This window comes from Delphinus delphis, chromosome 17, assembly GCF_949987515.2.
Source record: "Delphinus delphis chromosome 17, mDelDel1.2, whole genome shotgun sequence".
Classification (NCBI taxonomy): Eukaryota; Metazoa; Chordata; class Mammalia; order Artiodactyla; family Delphinidae; genus Delphinus; species Delphinus delphis.
The window spans coordinates 37,741,913-37,769,382 of NC_082699.1; the positions used below are offsets into that span (position 1 = coordinate 37,741,913).

The following is a 27,470-nucleotide window of genomic DNA, read 5'->3' on the forward strand; positions in this document are numbered from 1 at the left end:
GATTTCCCAGTGAAACATACTCACTCTGGGCAGAAAGAAAATGACTAACATATCAAAATGGACAGTTAGAAAATAGTTTGTTTAATAATAAAGGCTAACTCAGTGAAAATCTACTATACTTCCTAGAATACTTTGATGATAGGAAAAAGATGAGTAAATTATTTCTCAAGTGTGATGTATCTAGGAAATAGATCAGTGAAACAAAAAGAGTAATATCATCACAGCATACAAACAGAAAATTCACATATAGAAGCAAAAAATCACAGTTTACATTGCATTCATGTTTAAAATCAAACATCACTTTTTCACATTCTGAAGATTACCCCCCCCCCAAATATGGAAAGAAAAACAAGCCAGGGCTTTAATATAATATTTTTTTCAACCTGGAACAGCTGCAAAAAACAAATCTTGCTGGAGATAAGCTTGGTTATAAATATCAACATTCCCTTTAAATAAGGGAGTCCAGTTTTCATACCATCTGCCTCTTTCTAAAAGGGAAAAAGATATGAAAATCATAAACCAGGGCATTCTCTTTCAAATAAGGCATTTAGAAATGAATGTAGTGAAAAGGCTGTGAACTGTTCTGAGTCCCTGCCTTTAAACTTGCCTTGTTTAGTTCAGATCAGAAAATGGGATTTTATGAAAGTAAACAACTCTTAGTGCATGAATAAACTGATGAAGCAATTAATAAAGAAAAATATAGTTTTCCAAATTTTTCACATTATTGGCCATAATCACAATCTCTGGTTGGTCCAAAATTCTCCCTAATGAATCATATTCCTTACTGCTTATTTTTTAACTACATTTGTCACTTTTGTTACCTTTACTTTTTCCAAAACTTTTTTACAGCCTGTTCCAAAGACTTTCATGTTATCTCATTCAGTACAAAAGTCTAGTTCCTAACAGAACTGGACTTTTAATACAGATTATATCCTCTGCAAAAATCTTTCCTATGCCTCTCTCAACACAGTGGTCTTTTCATACTTGAGTTTCGATTTTATCTTAAAACCTTTATTCATCATTTGCCCTTAATTATTTTTCAATCTTTGTTAATGACCTTGTGATTGAACATTTTAATTTTTCACTGTACCACATCATTACTACTTCAATAATGAAGTTCATAAACTATATCCATTTTTTAACTCCTTAAAGCATACACAAGAAAGAATAGGTGTAAGATGGTCTACCAAGTAGTTACAGAGTGGTATACTAGAGACAGCTACATAAAAGAATATCCAGTATAGTAATACTGAGACCACTTGAGAGAAAATAGAAGAAACATAGAACAGAGAAAATGGCATCCTTTACTTTAACAATATATATAAATGTTTAGTCAATTCCCTGAATTATAGAGGTAGAATTCTGAGAAGCTACTAAAACAAAAGCACCTAGGGAGCTTTGGCATTATTCATTCTCATTCTCATGTTTATTCTTTCCCTTCCTCTTTTTCTCATACACACATAAACATACCCCTATATATTGCAAACAAAAGGACGACGACTGAATCTTTAATCATGGCATCTGCAGTTATTTTGGTGCTAAAATGCACTTAAATGTGTTCTTCATAGGAAAAATATGTCCTAAGACTTTTCACTTTCATTCTGTTTAAGCCATGGAGCACTTAGTTCTGTAATTAAATAAAATAAAGTTATTTTACAAATGACATTTAATTGTTTTCTTGGAATGCTGCATCTTCAGTGTGTAAGGAGGGAGGAAAGGAGAGATTTCTTCAAAGTAATGGTCAATAATATTTAAAATAAATAACCATATTATAGCAATCAATATTCACCTTTTTTATGAACAAGTATATGATCAGTGTTGCAAAAGAAAAGTTATTTTTACCTTAGACCTATCAACTATTACTTTTAAAATGTTAAAAAGTTCTTTTCATATTAAATTTAGTCTATTGCTTATTTTCTGACTTCCCTCCACTGGAATGTAGTACCACAATTGTTTGTACACTAAATAATCTCAAACAATTAGAACACTGTGGACATAGTAGACACTCAGTATATTTTTGAGTAGATATATTTTTCAGAAGACTGTTACATTAACTTAAAACATCCACATTTTATGCTTAATTATTATAAACTTAATTTAAAAATGCTTTGAGTTTTAAAATATTACTATAAGTTCTCTATCTTTTATAAGAATATGAGCCTGATAAAGTATGGGTTAACTCTTCCCTGCTTTAACTCGTTTCCTTTCTGGTTCTGTTACTTTTTAGTTGTTTATGAAGTTAAGCTCATTTATCATTTTTTAAAATCAGTACAGTAAGAATTCCTATCCCATGTGGCTGCTGTAAGCATTAAATTAAATAGCTAGTTCATTTAAAGTACTTGACATGGTGCTTCTCACATAGTAAGTGCTCAATAAATGTTGTTAGTATTATTACATCATTCTGGCTTAATCAGTTACTCATTGTTGAGGCACCATACAGTCCAAATAGGTTTTTTTAGACAAAAAAATAATAACCTGAACTTGATGAGCTCACATTCATTTAAAAAGTCAATGAGATACAAAAAGAAAAGAATGGTCTCATAATATGTACCTTATGTGTAACTTAATTACATATAAATTGTACCTTTTCTGCTATTATTTGGTCTCCTAACTATCTTCTATAATCAGCTAAGTGGTTTCAGCAAAAGTATCTTTGGATAACTTTTAAAATGCCAAATTACATATGCTGTCTTCTTGTTAGTGTGTTGAAAACTTTGAATAAATAGATTATTACTTATATGTTTACAGTATATGTACATAATCAGTATGCAAAAATACTTTCTAAAATGGAAGGCTTCTGAACAACAACAAAAATCTTAAACACTAGTCCCCATTTTTTAAACTAACAACTGAATCTCTTATCTTTGTCAGAAATCTCCAATTATTCTCCATTCTAAGAAAAGAATCTTCTCAGTTCAACACTTCCACGACTTCTTTGATATTCTCTTATCAGGAGTTCAGGAGTTGTAAACTCTTGATGTTATTTCTAAGTCAATATGTCACAATTTCTCTCATATATCCACCACGTGCATTGGGCAGGTCGGTATGGTTCTTTCTACTAGAGCAGTAGTGTGACATTAGATAAAACTGGTTCTTTCAATGACCAGACTTGAATTTGCAGTAATAAATTTAGCATCCCAAATATTTAAAATGACCATGGGTCTAACATACAATGGCAAACAAGAAATGCAATTTCAGAATATCTTTAAATTATAGTACATTCCAATGTCTTCCAAAAATCTTTAAGAAAAATATAATAAGTATTCCAATCACTTCTCTATTTTCTTTTTGAAAATTAAACTTCACTATAACATTATAGTATTTTATTTCAGTCTATCATCAAAAATGATTTTATAAAAGCATTGGATAACTACCTCACTAATTTTAGAAAATTTTCCTCTATTATAAAATGATTGGGTCTTCATTATCACATTAACCAAAATTTGGGAGCAGGGGATAGGTTATATATCATGGGCCCCTCTAATGGAAATAGCATACACAAATTCATTTAAAATGTTTATTTTCAAATTATTGCTGAACGCTAAACAATTTAAAGAAAAATGCAACTGAACTTCCCAAAGCAATTTTTGCTGTAAAATGTGTAATCTGATATTTTACAAGTACAGAACACTACCCAGCAACTTCTCAGCCCCAAGGTGATCCCATCTCCCATTTGACTCAGTAGCCATTCCAGCTTGCAGGGCTCTCCTGAAACCCATCTTCGTTTCAATCTGGGCACATGAGCTTGTTTACCAAATCACAAAGAAAACATAGATCTTTAGATAATGCCAACTGACTTTGCAAGCTTACTCTCACTCTCTCACACACAGCAACATACACATTTACACACACACTAAACAAAAATCCACATACACATGCTCAGGCACAAACACTGCCAGTGTAAGAAGTATCTTACTTCCTCTGTGTCCTGGAGTCCACCCCATAAACACTTTCCTGCCTTTTTACCTTTTGTTCCCCTCCTTTTCTTTCCTCTGTCATTGTCTTTATCCAGGGTCTCACCAGCATTACTGCATTAGTATCATAATTGGTCTTACTGTCTCCAGTTTTTCCTCCCCTCAAAGCCATCCCCCACACTGATTCCAGAATAATATCTCACATGAAAACTCTAATTCAAAAAGATACCTGCACCCCAATGTTCATAGCAGCACTATTTACAATAGCCAAGACACGGAAGCAACCTAAATGTCCATCGACACATGAATAAAGAAGATGTAGTATACATATACAATGGAATAATACTTAGCCATAAAAAGAATGAAATAATGCCATTTGTAGCAACATGGATGGACCTAGAGATTACCATACTAAGTGAAGCAAGTCAGACAGAGAAAGACAAATATCATAGGATATCACTTACATGTGGAATCTAATAAAAATGATACAAATATGGGATTAACATATACTATACTACTACATATATATACTACTATATATAAAATAAACAACAAGGACCTACTATATAGCACAGGGAACTATATTAATATCTTGTTATAATCTTTAATGGAAAAAATCTGAAAAAGTATATATATATATATATATATATATATACACACACATATATATATGTATATATACATATATATATAAAATCACTTTGCTGTACACCTGAAACTAACACAACATTGTAAATTAACTATACTTCAATAAAAACAAAAAAAAACAAACAAAAACAGGAATAATCTCTCACAAATTAAATTTAATCAAGAAATTCCTCTGAGGTATATTATATCATTCAATGCTCCCTAAGTCCTTTAGGATAGAGCTCTAATTCCATAGTGTGCTATAATCTAACCCCTGTTTTCCCACTAATCTCTTTATCTGTCTTTATCCCACGCATGCACTATACCCCAACTACTTTTAACTACGTGTAGTTTTCTGAAATGATCATAATATGTAACAGCTTACTGGGTTTGCCCATGCCCTTCCTTTCTCTGAAAATGCTTTCAAATACTTCTTTACGTGGGTATCTTATACTACTTTAAAACAGTAGAAAAGATGGTAGTCATTAATTCTGTTCACATATCTTCCAATTTTCCTATACTCCTTTAAAACAGTAGAAAGGCATGGTAGTCATTAATTCTGTTCACATATCTTCCAATTTTCCTTTCCCTTTGCGTAGAGGCCAGTATTGTACTTCACAGTCCCCCATTTGAAATAAAGCAATTTGCTTTGACCAGTGAAACTCTATATGCCAGTGCATAACTAGCCACTCTTTCTTCTCACTTCTGCAGTGATCATGGAAATACATTCAGATGAAGTCTTCAATGTCTTTGGTCACTGTGAGTCCCTACCAATCCAATTTGGACATGTAGTCTGGGTGAGAAATAAATATTTGTTGTGCTAAGATTGGGAGAATGGGATTGACTTGTACACTGCTATATTAAAAATAGATAACCAACAAGGACCTACTGTATAGTGGAAGGGAACTCTGCTCAGTATTCTGTAATAACCTAAATGAGAAAATAATTTGAAAAAGAATAGATACATGTACATGTATAACTGAAGCACTTTGCTGTACACCTGAAACTAACACAACATTATTAATCAACTATGCTCCAATATAAAATAAAAATTTAAAAAAGAAAGATACTGAGCTTTGGGCTTCTTTATTCCTACAGCATAACCTAGGCTATTTGAGTGATTCAAAGGGTTACATTTTTCAGGAAGACTTTCATGAGCCCAACACAGTCTGATTAAATGTTGCTTCCCCAAGTAATGATAATGTTCTGTTCATACTGCTGCAATTTCTACCTCCTTCAAAGTGTACTTCTGAGGGCAGGAACTGTGTATTTCATTCCTTATCCTCACCAACTAGCACTGCTCATGGTAAGTCCTTAAAAAATATTTGCTAAATTAAGCATTCATTCATTCACTCATCAAAGGCCAGGGACTACTCTGGTAGCTAGAATAAAATCAGAGCAAACAAAATCCCTTGCCCTCATAGGAATAACTAATATTCTTGCAAATGATAATGACAGTAAGCAAGACAAATAAGTATAAAATACATAGTTTATTAGATAAGATAAATGCTAAGTAGAAAACACAGAGCAGGGATATTTTGGAATGGTGACCACGTAAGACCTCATTTAGAAAGTGATCTTTTAATAACAACCCAAAAGAAAGTAAATAAATTGGTCATGCAGATATCAGGGAGAAAGCAATTCAGTAGAGAAAATAATGGAAAAACACTGAGATGGGAACACGCCTGTCATGTTCAAATAACAACAAGGGAGACAGTATGGCTAAGCAAGTGAGTAGTTAGGGATGAGATTAGAGAGGTGACAAGGAGCCAGGTCTTGCAGAGACATACAGGCCAGTTTCAAAGCTTTAGCTTTTGTCTTGAGTGAAATGGGGAGCCATTGAAGAGTTCTAATTAGAATGAGGGGTGGAAGAAGAGAGTAGAAGATAGGGTCACAGATATAATGGAGGCCCATTTTCTTCCATTTTATAACATATTTCCTCTCTCCACAAAACATGTGAGACATAGATATACCAATTAATCAAGAAAGATTTAAAATAATGTTGAATAATAGATATTTTATGATGATCTTAATTTGTTCATTACTTACTATGCAGGGACATTGATTTTAACCAATATATAATTATCAACATATAGTTATGTATCAAAGTATCATAGTGTATCAAACATCAAGAGAGATCAAATATTTAATGTGGCAACAAATTCTCATAGACAATAATACTAAATGATTTAACAAATTAATCAGATAAAATTTTATAGTTTTATGGATCTTGCTTCATTTTCTTGGATTTACCCAAAATCATAAAATAAATCCAAGTAAAAACATTTCCCCATTGTAATCCTGCCTCCCATAAAAAAGAACTAATTCCAAACTCAAGTTCATTGCCAAAAACAAACAAATCAAAACAAGAAAAACAAAGTGAAAGAAAACAAACCACAAGTCAAAACACCTTTTGCCAAATGTTAAATCAAATAAACACACCTTGTGCTGTGTCCTTGAGGCTGCCAAGTCTTAACTCTGGAGAGATGTCAAGGAGTAAGATGTTTCCAAAGGCAAGATCTTTACTGAGGAAGCTGCGCTCGCATTCCTGGAAAATTCAACTCCAGATACCAATAATAATACTCTTGGTTGCTTTTTCTTACTGGAATCCAAAACAGAGTTTATGGAAATATTAAATGGATGATCTCCAGTTCCTTAACATCCACAAAATAAAATCACTGTGGTAGCATTTTCCAAGTTGTGGTTTGTGGTTTGCTAACTCTGTTATATGTTCATTCAAATTAAGTTTCTATGGCCATGTATACTTGAAAAACATTGCATACTATTCCCCCTTTACACAAGGTACACTTTCATAAAAAAGCTCTGCGAAGTCCTATAATAGAAAAGCCTATTTAAATTTACTTGACCCAATGTGTCCTAAATTTATTTAAGTAAAGACCCCCTTCCACTGTAATAAACAGTAACACTATTTCTGCAGATCACACTTGAAGAATGGTTCATTGTATAGTGATTATCTGAAAAGTACTAAGAGATGTTTCCACTATATTTTAGACTTAAATATGAATGTAGAGACTAGTTTTAATTTATTTTCTGTTATTGCAATTTGTAGAGTTGACCTATAAATATATTTATTCAACCGTAATTGTTAAGTACATGTTACTTTCTAAACCAAATGCCAATTAAAAAGCAACAAGGAAAACATTCAAATAATGTATGGTTTATTCATTTTTGTTCAATGAATATTTATTAAATACTTATTACGTGCCAGGCACTGAACTTATCTCTAGCTTTATGCCACAATTGCTCTCACATAGATAAGAGTATCAAATTTAAGTGGTTCCAAACTGCTGTCTAACAATAATAATCAACATAAAATTTAACTCAAAGTATTTGAGAATACAAGTTTTACTAATTGTAATTATATCATTAAAAATAGCTTGCAGAGGTGGCCAAGGTGGTGGAGTAGGAAGACCATGAACTCACCTGTAGTTCAATGGACACACCAAAATTACAACTACTTACAGAGCAATTCTCCATGAGAACAACATGAAGACTAGCATATAGGATTTTTCACAACTAAACATATAAAGAAGGGACCACAAGAAGATGAATAGGAGAGAGAGATGTGGTATAGTCAGCACACTTCCTCAGGTTGTCAAACGACAAATGAAAAAATATCAAAATCTTAGAGTTCCTCCTCAAGGAATAAGAGGCCTGAGCCCCACACTAAGCTCCCTAGCCTAGGGGTCCTGCACCAGGAAGACAAATCCTCAAATGTCTGGCTTTGAAAACCAGCAAGTCTTATGTTTGGGAGAGCCAGACAGCTATAGGAAACAAACTCTCTGCTCTCAAAGGGCATGTACAAAACTTCACATGTTCTGAATCCCAGCACAGAAGCAGTAGTCTGAGAGGAACCTGGGTCAAACCCACTTGCTGATCTTGGAGAGCCTCCCAGAGAGGCAGGAGGTAACTGGGACTCCCCCTGGGGATGGAGAAGCTGGCAACAACCATTTCTGGGAGCTCATTCTACAGCAATACCACCAGCATTGTCAATCCCCATTTTGAAATCCTCCCTCAAGCCATCAGTGGGATAGCAACAGACCCATGCCTCCCTGGACTGTGTGGACAGCCGCCCAGAGACTTGGCCATGCTCTCTAGCAGGCCAGTGCCAGCTCAGTGCCCACCTGGACCAGGCAAACAACCATGCTAGTACTCAGCCCCACACATCAGCAGGCAAGCAGCAGTCCTATTGCCCCCAGGCTGTACAACCAACTGCATGGGGAGCTCATTCCATCCCCTAGCAGGCCTGCAGCTACCACACAACATGTGGCTTCGCAGCCAACCAGGTTGGGGCCAGCCTCACCTACCAGCATGACCATGGTAGTCAGCCCTGCCACAACAGAGGGCACATGCAGCCCATGTATGGGACACCCCTAAGACATATAGTTCTGGTGACCAGAGGGAAACATGCTGCTGGGCTACATAGGATATCTCTTACATAAGGCCACTTCTCCGAGATGAAGAAACATAATTGACTGATCTAACATGTAGAAATAAACACAGAGAACTGGGAAAAATGAGGCAACAGAGAAATATGTCCCAAATGAAGGAACAAGTTGAATCTCAGAAAAAGACCTAAACAAAGGGGAGATAAGTAATCTACCCAATAAAGAGTTCAAGGTAATGATTATAAAGATGCTCACCAAATGCAGGAGGAGAATGGATGAACACAATGAGAAGTTCAACAAAGAGCTAGAAAATATAAAGAAGAAACAGAGCAAAGATTACAATAACTGCAATAAAAAAAATTTACTAGAAGAAATCAATAGTAGATTAGATACAGAGGAACAGATAAGCAATCTGGAAGATAGACTACTGGAAATTACCCAAGCTGAACAGAAAAAAAAAAAAAATTAAAAAATTAAGATAGTCTAACAGATCTCTTGGACAACATCAAGCAAACTGACATTCACATTATAGGAGTCACAGAATAAAGAGAAGAAAGAGCAAATAATTTATTTAAAGAAATAATAGCTGAAAAGTCCCTAACTTGGGGAAGGAAGCAGACATCCAAGTCCAGGAAGCACAGAGATTCCAAAACAAGATGAACACAAGAAGGTTCATGCCAAGACACTTTATAAATAAAATAGCAAAAATTAATGATAACAAAGGATATTAAAAGCAGCAAGTTAAAAGCAACAAGTTATATATAAGGGAACTCGCATAAGGTTATTAAAAGCAGCAAGTTATGTATAAGGGAACTCCCATAAGGCTATCAGCTGACTTTTAGCAGAAACTCTGAAGGCAAGAAGGTAGTGGCACAATATATTTTAAATGATGAAAGGGAAAAACCTACAACTAAAAATACTCTACCTGGCATGGCTTTCATTCGGATTTCATAGAGAGATCAAAAGTTTTACAGACAAGCAAAAGCTAAAAGACTTCAGCACCACCAAACCAGTTCTAAAAGATATATTAACGGGACTCCTTTAATCAGAAAAGAAAAGGCCACAACTAGAAATATGAAACTTATGAAAGGAAAAAAAAACTCACTGATAAAGGCAAACATACAGTAAGTCAACCACTTATAAAGTAGGAAGATTAAAAGACAAAAGTAGTAAAATCATCTATATCTAAAATAAATAGTTAAGGGACACAAAAACAAAAATATAATATCAAAAACATTAAACATGGTGGTGGGGGAATAAAAATACAAGACGGTTAGAATGCCTTCAAACTTAAGAGATCATCAACTTAAAATAATCACACACATACATACACAATACATATGTGTATATATATATATATATATATAGGTTGTTATATATGAACCACAGGGTAACCACAAATCAAAAACCTAAAATAGATACCGACACAAAAAAAGAGAAAGGAATCTAAACATAACACTAAGATAGCCATCAAATCAACAGGGAAGCAAAAGAAGAAAGGAGAAAAAAAAAAAAAAACTACAGAAACAACCCCAAAACAATTAACAAAATGACAATAAGTACATGCATATCAAGAATTACTTTAAATTTAAATGGACTTAATGCTCCAATCAAAAGACATAGAGCAGCTGAATGGATTAAAAAATTAAGATTCATACATATGCTTTCTACAAGAGTCATTACAGTTCTAAAGACACACAGAGACTGAAAGTAAGGAAATGAAAACAAAAGTACTCTATGAAAATTGAAACAAAAAAGACTGAGGTAGCACTGATAGACAAATTGATTTTAAAACAAAAACTGTAATAAGAAACAAAGTATGATATGACATAATGATAATGGGATCAACCCAACAGGAAGATATAACAATTGTAAATATAAATGCACCCAATATGGGAGCACCTAAATAAATAAAGCAAGTATTAACCACTATGAAGGGTGAAACTTACAGTAATACAGTAGTAGAAGACTTTAACACCTCACTTATATTAAAGGACAGATCATTCAGACAGCAAATCAGTAAAAAAAAACACTGGCCTTAAATGACACATTAGAGCAGATGAAATTAATAGATACATATAAAATATTCCATCCCCAAACAGTAGAATACACATTTTTTTTCAAGTGCACATGGGTCATTCTCCATAATAGATCACATCCTAGGCCACAAAATAAGTCTTCATAAATTTAAGAAGACTAAAATAATATCAAGCATCTTTTTCCATCAAAACGTTATGAGACTAGAAATCAATTACAAGAAAAAAAATACTACAGAAAACACAAGCATGGTGGAAGCTAAACAATATGCTACTTAAAAAACCAATCAGTAATAGAGGAAATCAAATGAAGTAAAAAAATACTTGAAAACAAACAAAAATGGAAACACAGCAATCCAAAATCTGTGGGATGCAGAAAAAGTAGTTCTAAGATGGAAGTTGACAGTGATACAAGCCTACCTCAGGAAACAAAAAATCTGAAGGAAACAATCTGGTCTTGCACCTAAAGTGATAGAAAATAAAGAACTAAGAAAATCCAAAGTTAGTAGAAGGAAAGAAATAACAAAGATCAGAGCAGACATAAATAAAACAGAGACTTAACAAAAAAAAAAGAGGGAGAGAGAGAAAAGTTCAATAAAACTAAGGGTTGGTTTTTTGAAAAGATCAACGAAATGGATGAACCATTAGACAGACTCATCAAGGAAAACAGAGGGCCCAAATAAATAAAATGAAAAATGAAAAAGGAGATGTTACAACTGACACCACAGAAATACAAAGGCTCATAAGAGATTACTACAACCAATTATGTGCCAACCTAGAAGAAATGAATAAATTTCTAGAAATGTACAATCTCCCAAGATTTGATCAGGAAGAATTTAGAAAATATTGGGTTGGCCAAAAAGTTCATTTGGGTTTTTCTGTAAGACGTATGGGAAAACATACATCTTTTTCTGCAAGATGTAATGGAAAAACCCGAATGAACTTTTTGGCCAACCGAATATGAAGACCCCAATTACAAGTAATGAAATTCAGTCATTAATAAATAAATTAATATTAATTTACTCAATCATTAATTAACAAATTCAATCAGTAATAAAAAAAAAAGTATTCTTAACAAAGTCCAGGCCCAGATGGCTTCATAGATGAATTCTACCAAATATTTAAAGAGTTAACATTGATCCTTCTCAAACTATTTGGAAAATTGAAGAGGAAGGAACACTTCCAAACCCATCTTACATGGCTAACATCACCCTGAATACCAAAACCAGAAAAAGAGACCACAAAAAAGAAAATTACAGGCCGACACCACTGATAAACATATATGCAAAAATCCTCAAAAAAATATTAACAAATCAAAAAATACATTAAAAGAATCATACACCATGATCGAGTGGGATTTATCGCAGTGACACAAGATGATTCAATACTCACAAATCAATCAATGTGATACATTACATTATCAAATTTAAAAAAAAATGATCATCTCAATAGATGTAGAAAAAGCTTTTGACAAAATTCAACATCTGTTTGTGATAAAAACTCTCGACAAAAATGGGTATAGAGGGAATGCACCTCAACATAATAAAGGCCATGTATAACAAACCTATAGCCAACATTATACTCAATGGTGAAAAGCTGAAATCATTTACTCTGAGACCAGGAGCAAGATAAAGATGCCCACTCTTGCCACTTTTATTCAACCTAGTATCAGAAGTCATAGCCACAGCAATGAGAAAAGAAAAAGAAATAAAAGAAATCCAAATTGGAAAGGAGGAAGTAAAACTGTCCCTGTTTACAGATGACATGAACATATATATAAAAATATATATACATATATATAAAATATGTATATACTATATAATTTATATACATATATAAATACATAGAAAATCCTAAAGACACCACCACAAAACTACTAGAACTCACCAATGAATTCAATAAAGTTAATATACAAAAATTGTTGCATAGCTATACACTACCAATGAACTATCAAAAAAGAGAAATTAAGAAAACAATCCCATTTATAATTGCCTTTAAAAGGATAAAATACCTAGAAATAAATCTAACCAAGGTGGTAAAAGTCCTGTACTCAGAAAACTATAAGGCATTGATGAAAGAAATTGAAGCCAAACAAACAATTGAAAAATATACTGTGCTCATGGATTGAAATAATTAATATTGTTGAAATGACCATACTACTCAAGGCAATCAACAGAGTCAATGCAATTCCTATCAAACCCCAAAGGATTCTTTACCAAATTAGAACAAGCAATTCTAAAATTTGTATGGAAAAACAAAAAGACCCAGAATAGTCAAAGCAATCTTGAGAAAGAAGAACAAACCTGGAGGTATCACCCTCCCTGATTTCAAACTACACTACAAACTACAGTAATCAAAACAGTATGATACTGACACAAAAAAAAGACACACAGATCAATGGAATAGAACAGAGTCCAGAAAGAAATGCACACTTATACGATCAATAAATCTATGACAAAAGAGGTAAAAGAGGTAAGAATACGTAATGGGGAAAAGACAGCCTCTTCAATAAATGGTGTTGGGGAAACTGGATAGCTATATGCAAAAGAATCAAGAGGGTATTATGCTGAGTTAAATAAATCAGGTGAAGAAAAAGACCAATACTGCATGATCTCACTTACATGTAGAATCTAAGAAAACAAACAAACAAACAAAACAAAATGAAAAGAGACTCATAGATGCAAAGAACAAATGGGTGGTTACTAGAAGGGAGAGAGGTGGGGAGGTGGGTGAAATAGGTGAAGGGAATTAAGAGATACAAACTCCAGTTATACAATAAATAAGTTACAGCATAAGGAATACAGTCAATAATATTTTTGTATGGGGACAGATGGTTACTAGACTTATTGTGGTGATCATTTCATAATGTATTTCAATACATACTGTACTGTATGTATTCAATACATACTGTACATACATACGTACTGTATTTCAATTAAAAAAATAGCTTGCAATTTTTAGACTATTTGAAAATAATGATGATAATTCAGGTCAAGAGTCACAATATGAAAGCATAGTCTTTTAAAAAAAATGATGCTGCAAAAGAATAAAGTTGAACTCCTACTTCATACCATATACAAAAATTAAGTCAAACCAAGTCATAGACCTAAATGTAAAGGCTGAAATTATAAAATGCTTGGAAGAAAACACAGAAGTAAAACTTCATGACCTTGTGTTAGGCAATAGTTTCTTAGAAACAACATGAAAAGCACAAGCAACAAAATAAAAGATAGGTAAATCGGACTTCATCAGAATAAAACAACTTTTGTATTCCAAAAGACATGATCAAGAAAATGAAAAGATAACCCACAGAATGGGAGAAAATATTTGCAAATTGTATAACTGATAAGGGTCATATACAGACAATATATGAAGAACGCTTACAACAGTAAAAACACAAATAACAATTTTAAAATGTGCAAGGGATCTGAATAGATATTTCCTCAAAGAATAAATACAAATTGCCAATAAGCACATGAAAAGATACCCAGTATCATCAGTTATTAGGGAAATTCAAATCAAAATCACAATTCAAATCATACCCACAAGGATGGCTATACCAAAAGACAGATAATAAGAAGTGTTGCTGTGGATGTGGAGAAACTAGAACCTTCATACATTGTTTGTGGGAAAGCAAAATGGTGCAGCCATTTTGGAAAACAGTTTGGTTGTTCCTCAAAAAACTAAACAGAATGGCCATGTGACCCAGTAATTCCACTCCCAGGTATATATGTGAGAGAAATGAAAATGTATGTTCCCATTAAAATGTGTACACAAATGTAAATACCAGCATTATCCTTATAGCCAGAAAGTGAAAACAATCCATGATAAATAGATAAACAAAATGTGGTATAACCATATGATTGAATATTATTTCAACATAAAAAGTAATGAAATATTGATACATGGTACAACATGGATGAACTTTGAAAACATTATGCTAAGTGAAAGAAGCCATTCACAAAAGTCCAATTAATGCATCATTCCTATTGTTCTCTTTATATTAAATGTTCAGAATGAGAAAATCCATAGAGACAGAAAAAGTTTGATTAACGGTGAGGGTGAGAGCAGAACAGATGGGGAGTGACTGATAGTGGGTACTTTCTGAGGTGATGAAAATATTCTAAAATTAGATAGTAGTGATTGCACAACTCTGTGAATATGCTAAAACTCACTGAATTGTACACTTTAAAATGATAAATTTTATGATTGTGAATCATATCTCGATGAAGCTGTTATTAAAATAAAAGAATCACAATAATATAGATCTGTAGTCCTTATCTAAAATGTTTGAGGGACTTCCCTGGTGATCCACTGGTTAAGACTTTGCCTTCCAATGCAGGGGGTGCGGGTTCGATCCCTGGTCAGGGAGCTAAGATCCCACATGCCTCGCAGCCAAAAAACCAAAACGTAAAACAGAAGCAATATTGTAACAAATTCAATAAAGACTTTAAGGATGGTCCAGATTTTTTAAAGTCTTTTTAAAAGACTTTAAATATTTTTTTAATTTAAAAATTTTTTTTTTAAAATTCTAATAAATAAATAAATAATAAAATAAAAATAAAATAAAATGGGCGAGATGTGTTTTGGAGACTATAGAAAGGTAATGTGTCCCATATCTACCATAATTACATGACACTCTTAGAGGAGTATAGGGGCAGCACATCAATACTTCACAGCAAAATCTTATCGATACTGACACTGACTAGAAAAATAAATACTGTATAAGTAGTAGTTTGTCATTTCAAAGATGGTTTGCCTCCAATTAGTTTGTGAAAACTTAGAGAAAAATAATTTTTCAAAACTTTTGTGTTTTGAAAATGTGAATAATGGGTGTTGAAGCCTTATAATGATGATGATTAATATTACTAATAATAATAATAGCAGCAGTTTCCATTTACTGTGTTAAGCATGGCGCATGCATTATCAGAAATTCTCATAATATTCCTATGGGATAAGTACAATTAACCCCAACTGGGAAAACTAGGTTTTCTAATGATTAGGTGACTTTTCCAAGCATGCAGTTAACAAGGTAAGGGTAGAGATTTAAAATCAAATCTGTCTAATCACAGAGCACACTCACTTTCCTCCACAAGGAAGAGTGTGTTCAGATCATTTATCTGAGATATAGACTTTACATCTGTAAAATGGAGAAAAGAAATTGGGGGATTGTTTATATATCCCCCTCAGAGGAAAAACTGTTATAAATATAACATAAATGGGTATATCCCAAGGCAACTTTTGCTTCATGAAGTTATAAGTCATAACATTAAAGAATTTTAGGGAGTGCTGTACTTGAAAAATTTAAGAACAATTATTCTAAATACTAATCTGATCATGTTGCTCTACAGTTCAAAAATCTGAAATGGATCCTCATTGCCCACAAGATGAGAACTGCTTTGCATGACATATAATAGCCTTCTTGGCCTGGGCTAGCAGGTCTTATTGCCTCAACTCCAGCCACTTTTTTTTTTTCCAAATTCTGTTCCAGCTACTGAATTTCTTACATTTCCCAATCACATGACCCTACTGACAGTTTAGTGGCTTTACAAATCTTATTCTCCATGTTACCTTAGCCCCAGCCTTAACTACCTTAAATTTACAAATATCCTTCAAAACCTTGTTTCAATGTCACTTCTTCTGAAATAATTCACCTATACTTGCCAAACAAATATTTGATTATTAAATGATTGACATATAACCTACTTATTAAATGTAGTACATGCTTATCTATCTCTATAAGCACATAGAATTTTGGCATACAATAGTAAAGTACTCATTTTTTCTTCTTACAGTATTGCAGTATTAACTGATTTTTGTCTTTGGAAGTGATATTCTAAAATCTTTACATGAATTTTGTTTCTAAAGCACAGAGGTGAAAAAGAGAAAATTTGGATTATTAAATATAAAGAATAATAGATTCTTGGTTTTAACCCAAGTCCATATAAGACCAAAGAGTTACTAGGGTAAGTAGAACATTGAAGGGCAATAACTGAGTAAATCTGGGTACCGTGAATTGAAAAGAAAGTTTCAGTCTTATACACTAAAGTCCATATATATAGTTTAGGTTAGAAGTTGCAAAGTTTTTCTGTAAAGGGCCAGATCATAAATATTTTAGGCTCTGCAGGTCAAGAGACAAAATTAAGTTATAACTCAATTTTGTCACTGTGATTTGTAGTGCTCTGAGAAGCAATGCAAAGCTACGAGAGCACCACATTTACATCTCTGTTGCAATTACTCAACACTGCTGTTTTAACACAAAAGCAGCTATAGACAATATGTAAACAAATGAGTGTAGCTGTGTTCCAATAAAACTTTAATTATAAAGTTGGAATTTCATATAATTTTCACATTGCAAAATATCATTGTTTTGATTCTTTTCAACCATTTAAAAACATAAAAACTATTCTTGGTTCATGGGTCCTACAAAAACAAGCCAGATGTGGGTGGGCTCCAGGTCATAGTTTGCTGAGCTATGGTTTATTTTTTAATCTATTCATACTCTTGACTTACCAGGTTTCATCTCTGGCATAAATAAATCAAAAAATCACAATGTTTTATTTAAATTTACGTTGCTGTTGCTGAATTAATTTTTAAATTATATATCTTCTCATGCAGTTTTTTTTGTTACATTTGAATTTTTAACCAGACTTAACGTAATTATTAAAGCCACCTCTATATTCTAGGGCTCTGAGATATATCATCAGTTTTGTTTGTTTTTTAATATACCATCACTTTTGTATTTATATTGTATCAGCTTCTTATAAATTATTGTCCTTTTTCCCCCCAAAGCAAAAAGTATGTAGTTTAGAGTTCTTTATATACTTAAGAGTGGTTTTCTGTCGCTGTGTGTGAACAAGACAGATTGCATGGAATTTTGTTTTAAACTCTAAAAATGTTGCTCTGTTGTCATCTCGTATTTAATACTACAGAAAAGAAGTCTGAGACCAGCTTAATTTTTGTTTCCTGATAATAATATGCAATTTTTTTCTCTCTCTTTCTATACACATGAAAATTTTTTTTCCTTTATCATTATAATTTGAAAAAAATTTTGATATTGTGTCTCTGAGTTGTTACATCCATATAAGAAATATCCTTTCTGCATACATTGGTCATTTTTTAGTTAATAAAACTTTTATTTCCTGTTATCTCTTTGTTTGTTACTTTTTTTTCAAATGTTCTGTTCTCTTGTTTAGGAACAATTAGCTATTTTCTAGTCTCTCCTTCAGAAATTCCAAATGTTCATATAATGGACTTCATCTTTCTCTCTTTTCATGCATTCAGTATTTCAGCTAGGACATTTTTTCAAGTCTATTCTCCACACATTAGATTTTCTACCGTAACATCAGTTCTGCTCTTTACTGCCTCAAATATGAACTTTTAATATGTTATTGTGATAGGCAGAAATGTCCCTCCTCAAAGATGTCCAAGTCCTAATTCTTAGAACTTGTGAATATGTTACCTTACATTGCAAAAGGAACTTTGCAGATGTGATTAAATGAAGAACCTCCTGGATTATCCAGCTGAGTCTTTAAATGTTGTTAAGTTTTCCTAGTTGTGGTCATAATGTATTTGACTACAAAAGAATAGTCAGAGAGATGCAATGTTGCTGGCTTTGAAGATGGAGGACGGGAGCCATAAACCAAAGAATGTGGGTAGCCTCCAGAAGCTGGAAAAGGCAAGGAAACAGTCTCTCCCAGAGCCCCCAGAAAGGAATGCATCCCTGCCAATACCTTGATTTCAGCCCAGTAAAACCTATATCAGACTTTGAAATATAGAAATTATACAGCATGAATATAAAACTAATACAGTTCTCACATTTTTCAGTTTTTTTGTCCTCTTTTTATCTTATTCTCTTCCTATTGTCACTTAATTGTTGCTATTTTTATATGAAGTTCTCCTATCCATAGAGGCTATACATTCTTGCATGTGTTAGATATCAAAAAATTCCTTCAAATATTCTTCCTTAGCTTAAAATTCTTCTCAGATTTTCACAGGTATGCCTATGATATTCTGCCAATTTCCTTTTCCCTGGTTTTGTGGGAATTTTTTGTTCCACTTTATTCATTTCAAATGCTGAATTTATCCAGAAAGTCCTGGCATTGAAAGAGCCTGTATAGATCATTTCTACATAGCCCAGTGTTTTCCAAGTGTGTGCATGTGTGGAGGGTGAGGGGGATATTGAGGGAAGGAGAAGAGACAGAGAATAGACCTCTATGAACAGACAAAATGAAATCAGGAACTGGGATATTCTTTTTAAAATTATACCTAAAAAATATCTAATACACTCCTGCCCAGAAAGATTCAGTGCTATAAACTGCTATTAGTGAATCACTGTGAATAATGAGAATTTTCATAATACTCAAGCATATTCTTCAGAAAAAACTGGTAGAAAACAATAAATCTTCAACTCTTTCTATTCACAAATAAGGAACTTGATGCCTGGAGACATTATAAAACCCAACAAATGATATATCTATTGCTGGAGCCAAGTCTAAAACTTTCAGTCCAGTGCACTTTCTAGCTGGTGTAGGTTATAAACTGTAATCTACAATTAGGATTTTGTCACAGGTATCCATATAATTTCTTATTCTATATCTTGCAATATTTGAATATTTTAAAATTCAAAGTATGTAAAAAATGCTTTTTGTATTAAACTATCTTCCCTTCATCTTCCCCAAAATTTTAAGTTGTTCAATCTAATTGGTCTGCTGTTTTTGCACTTTGTCCTACATAATACTACTATAGAAGAACTAAGCTACTTTATTCCTGCTTCATTCTCCATGTTTAATGGCTTGAAAACCATGAAATTGAAAAGATCCTCTCATTTACAGAACTGTCTCCACCTTCTGATTCAACACAACAGAGTTTGTTAAACCACTGAGTACAGAGTATTTATCTTTCTATTGTTAACATTTCAAAACTAAAAAGTAAGCTAAGAAGTCATCTTTTCTTTTTGATGAAAATATATACCTACTCACTATATTGTTACAAAGATACTTAACACTTGTACCATATAAGAAAGAATTAAATGTATATAATAGGGGTGAAAGAAATTTAGCTTATATGATTCTTATATGTTCAGTAAGGATATATTCAGTCTTAAGGATATTAAATATGATGAACTATGTACTGCTATTTTCCATTAATGTAATTTTAGTCATTCTGAGAGAATACCAAAAAATAACTACATTCTAAGCAGTGTTTTTATTAAGACCTTCACATTTAGAGTCAAATCTATTCATATCAAAAACATGGTAGATACTCAATAGATGAATGGATAAAGAAGATGTGGTGTGTATATATACAATGGAATATTACTCAGCCATAAAAAGAATGAAATCTTTCCATTTGTGACAACATGAATGGGCCTAGAGGGTATTATGCTTAGTGAAATAAGTCAGACAGAGAAAGACAAATACTGTAAATTACCACTTACATGTGGAGTCAAAAAAATAAAACAAACAAATGAATATAATGAAACAGAAACAGATTCACAGAGAACAAACTAGTGGTTACTAGTGGGGAGATTGGAAGAGGTAGGGGCATGATAGGGATAGAGGACTAAGTGGTATAAACTACTATGTATAAAATAAATATGCCACAAGGATATATTGTACAGCACAGGAAATATAGCTAATATTTTATAATAACATTAAGTGGAGTATAATCTATAAAAATTTTGAAGCACTTTGTTGTAAACCTAAAACTAATACAATATTGTAAATAACTACACTTCAATTAAAAAAAAGAAAGAAAAAACATGGCACATATGAACAAAGACTAGGGTGAAATTTGGCCTAGTTTCATGTTTCTATATGGAGGAACTTCCACTGGAATAGTCGAGATGATTTTGGCATTGGAGTAGGGGAAGGAAACCTTTCATTGAGCTGGTGGACCTCTACATTATACAATATTCAGCATCCTTAAATGTCAGGGTCCTAAAAGCCAGTAGCTTTTAAAGATATCATAATAATTTAATAACACCTCCACATATTTCAAATGGCCCAGAGGTACACTCCAGGATGAAAAACCAGAGCACTAGATTAACAGTCCTGGCCTCAGATCCCACTCTGTATTCACAGCTTCCCAACAGGGGAGTTACATGATCCGTAGCTGAAATCCTTTGGCCCATATTATTCCAATGGGTAGAGATAACCTGTTATAAACCTGTAAACACTAGGGGTTTATCTTCTTTCTCTTCCCTCTCTGCCCTGGATCATACAGACCAGCAATTCTGAGTAAGTGCATCTGTTCTTTAAACTGAAATTTTCTCTCACTGGACTAAAGTCTAGGTTCTGAGAAAGGGAGTGGAGCTAAAAAGGGGAAGGAAGTTCTAGTACTCATTTTTGGTCTCCCACTGAAAGCACTATGTCCAATCAGCTCTGTAGTAAGGAAGCAGATCTTGCCAACTCCACCTGTCTGTTTACAAATTCAAGAGAAGAGCTATTATTTATTGAGGCCCTAAAACTTTAATTCCATTAGAATTCTTGCTATAATCAGTTTGTCTTTATTCTAGTTTCTCCACTAGAAATGAAGTGAGTTGAGTAAACAAAGGAATAAATATTAAACAGTTCGAATAAAATTATAAGCGCTAAACAATCAGTGCTCCTAAATACTCTTATGTTTATTACAAAAGCTATATATTTTTCCTTTTCATTGTTTTCTCTGTCTAATGATAGTATCTACTACTGATGCCCACTTTTACCGATAAAGCTAGATAAAGGTACATTAACAAACAAAATATCTCTATTTCTAGCCTTCCATTTTAATACAGAAAAGAGGAAAAGAGCCAAAGTGGAATCAAACACAATATTTTTTAGACATGGGAAATTATAATGTTATAAAAGATCATTCATTTAAATTAAATAATTCTAGTAGCATACACTAAAAGTAATCAGCTTTTCTTTGTCCAAAATGGACTTTCATAGAAGAGAGAATTACAAAAATAAAATTTTACATTTTCCCAAAATATTTGACAATAATTTATCTTTTACTTGCTTAAATATAAGAATATTCTTTAAGAGGATGATCAAAGGGCATCTGGAATAAAATACAATTTACATGTTTTTGAAAGACAGCAACAGTTTATTGATCATTGGTAGCTCATGTTTGTTAAACACTAAAAACAGAAAAGAAAAGAAAAGAAAAAGGATTCACTGAAGATCATGAACTAAGGTAAGCTACAGTGAGATGCACTGTGTAAGAAAGGAAAGAGACCCAATTCTGCTCCCAGCCAAGCAGTTTTGGATATAAATTACTCAGTCTTTGGAGTGAGGTAAGGTGGGAGAGTAATTTCCTTAACCCTCAAGAAGTTGATCAAAAACAGGTGTTCTTTATCCAAGGTCCACTTATGCTTGTAATTGTGTTTTTTTCTAAGGGGAGAATCAATAGCTTCCCTTGGCTTCTTACAATGATATATGACACCAAAAAGGTCACTCATCGTTGAATTAGAAAGTACTCTTTACCAATTCTTTCAGGCTATGAATATACTTGAGAAAAATCTAGTGATGTCAATGGAAAAAAATATATATCATGCAAGACATTTCAGGTACTAACAAGAACTAATACAGAATCAATAACAGAGATCATAGAGACAAAAAGATAGATTAAAAGTGTAATCAATAACAGTTTACATTCGTGTAGATCATTACTTTAATAACACTTTCACAACCAATTATTCCTCCTTACTTTTTAGAAATAAAGGGCACATAAGTATCTCCACTTTCCAGATGAGAAAACAGTTATGAGGGTTACTGCCCAAGGGCAAATATTTCCAAACTCTGCTACATTCCTGACTTTTAGGCCAGTCTTCTTCCCAGTGGTAACAAGTAGTACAAGCTTCCTTCTTGGGGATTTATACAGTAAACCTAGCAGAAGGAAGTAAAAGCAGACTCTTAGCTCCTTTGTATTTTCTCTCTGGAATGTTTGTTCTGCTGTAATCATTAAATATGGGACAGTGACGCAAAAGAGGGCTTTATAGGGTTAGTACCACCCTTCTCCATAATAGGGTCCGAAAGGGAGATCATATATTAGGGCATGTCCAATAATGAACTGCCTCAACTTCCTGAGAAGGTCATTGAGCTCAAACAGCAGCACCGATTAAAAAGAATTCCAGGTGGAAGAAATCAGATCTTCTATCTCCCTTTTCCTAGTCATCCACATGGACACCACGTGGGTTCAGGGATTCACCAAACACCAGGAAAAGACCCATCCCGCCCCACCATCCTGGCAATAAAGCCACCTCAGGCTGCCTGAAGCCCTTCTCTGCACATGTTTTGGTCTGCAGATACTTGTTCGTTTTAGAAGGGGAGGTGAGAAAAAATGTTGAGAAGAGTAACAAGAGAGAGGGAGGCCTGAGCGGGAACTATAGACGCAGAGATCAGGACAGTGAAATTAACAGACGCGAATTAACTGACAGCACACGGGAGCCAGCCCCTACCCTAGTGGAAGGCCTTGGGATGTGGGTGGGGCTACGGTTCTAGGGCCCAGCAGCCAGCGCCAGACACGCTGGCAGGGCGGGAACCGCGCGTTCCTTAGCAACCACGGCGGCCACGCCCACCCACCGCACTAATCCCGCGCCCGTCATCCCCACCCCCACCGCGATCTCCCTGCTCTCCGGGAAGGGTCCTTAAGTCATTACCGTACCTACTGGGTTTCCCGGGCTCTGGGTTCCTCCTCTTCCAGAGCCCCCCCCTCCGCCCAGCCCGCCCAAGTGCCGCTCCCAGGGGCGGATCGAACGTCTCCTAAACGCATTGGGGGCCCACTAAGGAGGTGCGCCTGCTTTCAGTCCCCGACCCCGAGCTTCCCGGGCAGGGCCTCCCCAATCCCCTCGCCCTCGCGGGACACACACACCTTAGCTCAGCCAACGCAAGGGCCAACAAACTATGTGTCCGGCTGGAAATGTTGCTGTCCACGGTCCTGTCACTCAGAGGAGGGGGCGGGACGAGCCTGCTGCACACCCCTACTCGTAGAGGGCGGTACGGAAAAGAGGCGGGGCTCGACGGAAAGGGGCGGGAGTAGCCTAAACTTGCGCTCCGATTGGTCATTCTCTCTCCCGCCTCTGCGCGGGTCCTGGAAGGAAATGCGCGGAACCTGTGGCATTTCCTTTTGACGCGATTCCCGGGCTCTGATACCTGTCTCACAAAGTGACCGTGGAAACTGAAAATAAGGACTGCGACTTGTTTTTCAATATAAAGCACAGAAATACGTTCTTTTGATTATTGAATTTTTCTCACGTAACACACATACACACATCCCCATCCACACTCTGGGGGAGCATCCCTGGATGGAAGAATGAACTGTCTGAAAACGATGTTGTTTGCAGATTCAAGCTTTTAACAGATTAATCAGTTTAGGAAAGGTGATTCCTGAAATCTGACCAACAACTAAGATTTGGAGATATGTCCAGGTACCCAGTCTTCACACCTACAAAATTGGAATGAAATATTGTTATTAGTTATTATTTGCAAAGCATCTGACAATTGAATGATTTATCTTATATAATCGTCAAAACACCCATTGTGAGATGTTATTATCCACAGCTTAAGAACAAAGAAACTGAGGCTGTGAGTGACGTTTATTCAGTCGTTCAACACATGAAAAAGTGCCTGCAGTCATTATTTTTATACTGTGATAAATTGAACTCAAATTTCTTTAAAAAAAATCATGTGACTTCCAATATAATTTTTCTTTTGCTGAAATATGTCACTTTTTCTAGGACAGCCCATCAAATCTTTCAAAACAAACGAACAAACAAAAGAAAACCTTGAGAAAGGAAATAGCATGCAAAAGAACTGGACAAGTATAAACAGACTAACTGGAAGATTCTCTGAAATCTCCCAAGATACCAGGGCCAGGAATTGAGTCTAAAAATGTACTTTTATTTTCTGTCCTTCTAAATCCTTTGTTGGTCTCCAGTTCCTCTTCCAGAAATAAAGGTAGAGTTAAATGAGACTAATATGAGTCTAAAAATGTACTTTTATTTTCTGTCCTTCTAAATCCTTTGTTGGTCTCCAGTTCCTCTTCCAGAAATAAAGGTAGAGTTAAATGAGACTAATACTCTTGACCAGATTTGCATGTGTGCAGCTTTAAAATAATAAAATCCTTTTTTGTTCTATATTATACCAATACCCAGAAGTGTTTGTCTTGTCAGATAAGGTAGTAAGAAAGAAAATAAAAACAAACAAACAAAAACAATGACTCTGGATAAGTGCTTTGAGATTCAATTAAAATGGCCACTATACTATGATAAAATTGTTAGAATAAAAGAAACACATTCCAATTGCAAATGCTTTTATTCTGTCCTGCTGAATTTCCAAATTCTTCTGAAAGTTTGCCAGCTATGAATACCTCCGTACAAAAAATTTCTTCATTTGTATGACTCATGATCCCGATTGTTACTTCAATCTTTTAAAAATATTTGGTTTTACACTAAAAAGTGCTCTGATTGTATATTAATAAGTACCTTATACAAATAAATACTGTAAGAGTTAAATAAAAATGGTGAATTATTTATTTGAATCCTTTTTCAATTGCATATTCAAATAAGTACAGCAAATGTGTTTGAATATTCTCACATATATAAGAAATTATACATTTAAATAAATGTATTGTATGTATGTAAATGTGTAATCATTGAAATAAACACAGCTGTATACTCCCCATATGTATAACTCCAGATGTTTGAAGCATATATTCAAATTTTTGGAACTCTACACCTTGGTATCTATTTAAACATCTCGTAGAAAATAGTGTGTTACACATACACAGGAATAAATTTTCAAACTGTATCCACAGTGAGGAAATAAGGTTAGAACAGTGGGTAATGAGTCTCTGCCAATGAATTTCTTATCTTGAACATATCCTTATGAGATAGCTTTTCCTTGCAAATTGTCTGCAAGTAGTTTACTGATCTATAAGGTGGGCACTAGCAAACTTACCTTCCATGCATATGGCCATTGCAAAGTAGTTTTGCAAGCATCTTTTAAAATAATTAAACTCCAAAAAATCATGTTTCAAATTAACTTTTAATACTTTACACTTTTGGTGTGGGAGAGTCTCATGTTATCCAGGCCTCAATTATTTATTTTTCAACTCATGCTTGTTCTCCAATACTTGGAACATGTATAATTTAAAATTCCCTCCTAGGCACAAATATATATTAGAAGAAATTATGAGGAATACACTAACCAAATATCAAATAAAATATATCTAGGGACATTGAACAAGAAATAAATGTCTTTACATAAAATTAAACATCCAGATACATGTTATGAATATGCCTATTTCTTTATTATATAGTGGCAGATATGTCATTTAGTTAAATTTGTGGTAAGTTGAATTGTAAACTAGAATCTAATAATTATATGTGCCATCATCTTTCGTCTAGATAAATGTGCATATAGATTGAAATTTGGGAGAATCATTTTGGATCAATTTGCAGAAATTATAATCTTGTCAAAATGTATGAAATTCATTGAATATATTAAAATACGAAATAGCATATCAAATTACTTAATCTTGTTAAGCAGTCTTTTGCCTTAGATTTTAAAAGTTGAATTATCCAAATTTGCTTTCTCAGTAGCTGGAATCGGCTACTTACTAGGTCAAACACACATATTATTATTTCTGTGGGATTGTCCTAGAACAACATCAGGGAGGTGTTTAGGGTGAATTTTGTTTAAAAATTTAAACGAATGATTTTTCATGTAAGTTCATTTAAAAACTCTGTGATCCTCTAAGTCCGTACTTGAAAGTCTTGGTTTTAATCTATTGTACTATATTTAAATCACTTGACAAAACCTGGAAAATGGGTATGTTTTCTTAAAGAAAGCCTTCCTTTTCAAAACTCAGAAAATTAATAAACTTTAAAAAAACATTTTTATTGATTTCTATATTTGAAATTACAGTTATATAGAACATATATAGAATGAACTCCATGAAGAGAACGGACATGTTATTAAACACATATTTCAGTGTTTGTTTGCTTTTTGAATAATTGAATGCAATATTGTCTCTGAAATCTAGAAGAAAATTATCTCAAAAAATTCTTCAGATGATTAATAGTGAGAACATATATAGAGAATTATTTTATGTACACAGAAGAAATATGGACCATATATTACAAATATTTTGAGGATATAATTTCAAATGTAGAGTTGCCAGCTATTTCTTTAATCATCAAATGTCATACATAAAAAGCATGACTTGTAGTGAGCTGAAAATGTTCACATTTACTTCTTTTTTTCTGCTTATTGAGCATTTAACCCAAAATGTCAATGACATATTTCACAAACATTTCTCAAATCAGGATGCAGCTCATAAATAATTCCCTGATAGCATTTTCTCCTTCTTAGTGGTACACATAATATTGATAATATGCTCCCCTTGTGTATTACTTGTATTACTTGTGTATTCTCCAACTCAAATTCAAGTGTCCCCTAACCATGCTTTACTGGTTCCTTTGTTAATAGTCATTCATC

General features: G+C 33.7%; 1 protein-coding gene across 3 annotated transcripts in view; it reads right to left on the reverse strand.

Moving 5' to 3' along the window:
• TRIQK (triple QxxK/R motif containing) overlaps positions 1 to 23,959 on the reverse strand; it is a 98,720-nt gene extending 74,761 nt beyond the window's left edge. For 2 of the 3 annotated variants that reach the window (XM_059994888.1, XM_059994886.1), the window contains exons 1-3: positions 23,842 to 23,959; positions 22,678 to 22,856; positions 6,984 to 7,143 (exon numbers count right to left, since the gene is read on the reverse strand). The gene's annotated coding sequence lies outside the window, so the exon portion shown is untranslated. The remainder of the gene's footprint in view (positions 1 to 6,983; positions 7,144 to 22,677; positions 22,857 to 23,841) is intronic. The other variant, XM_059994887.1, reaches the window with a different exon arrangement.
• Positions 23,960 to 27,470: the final 3,511 nt, after the last annotated feature.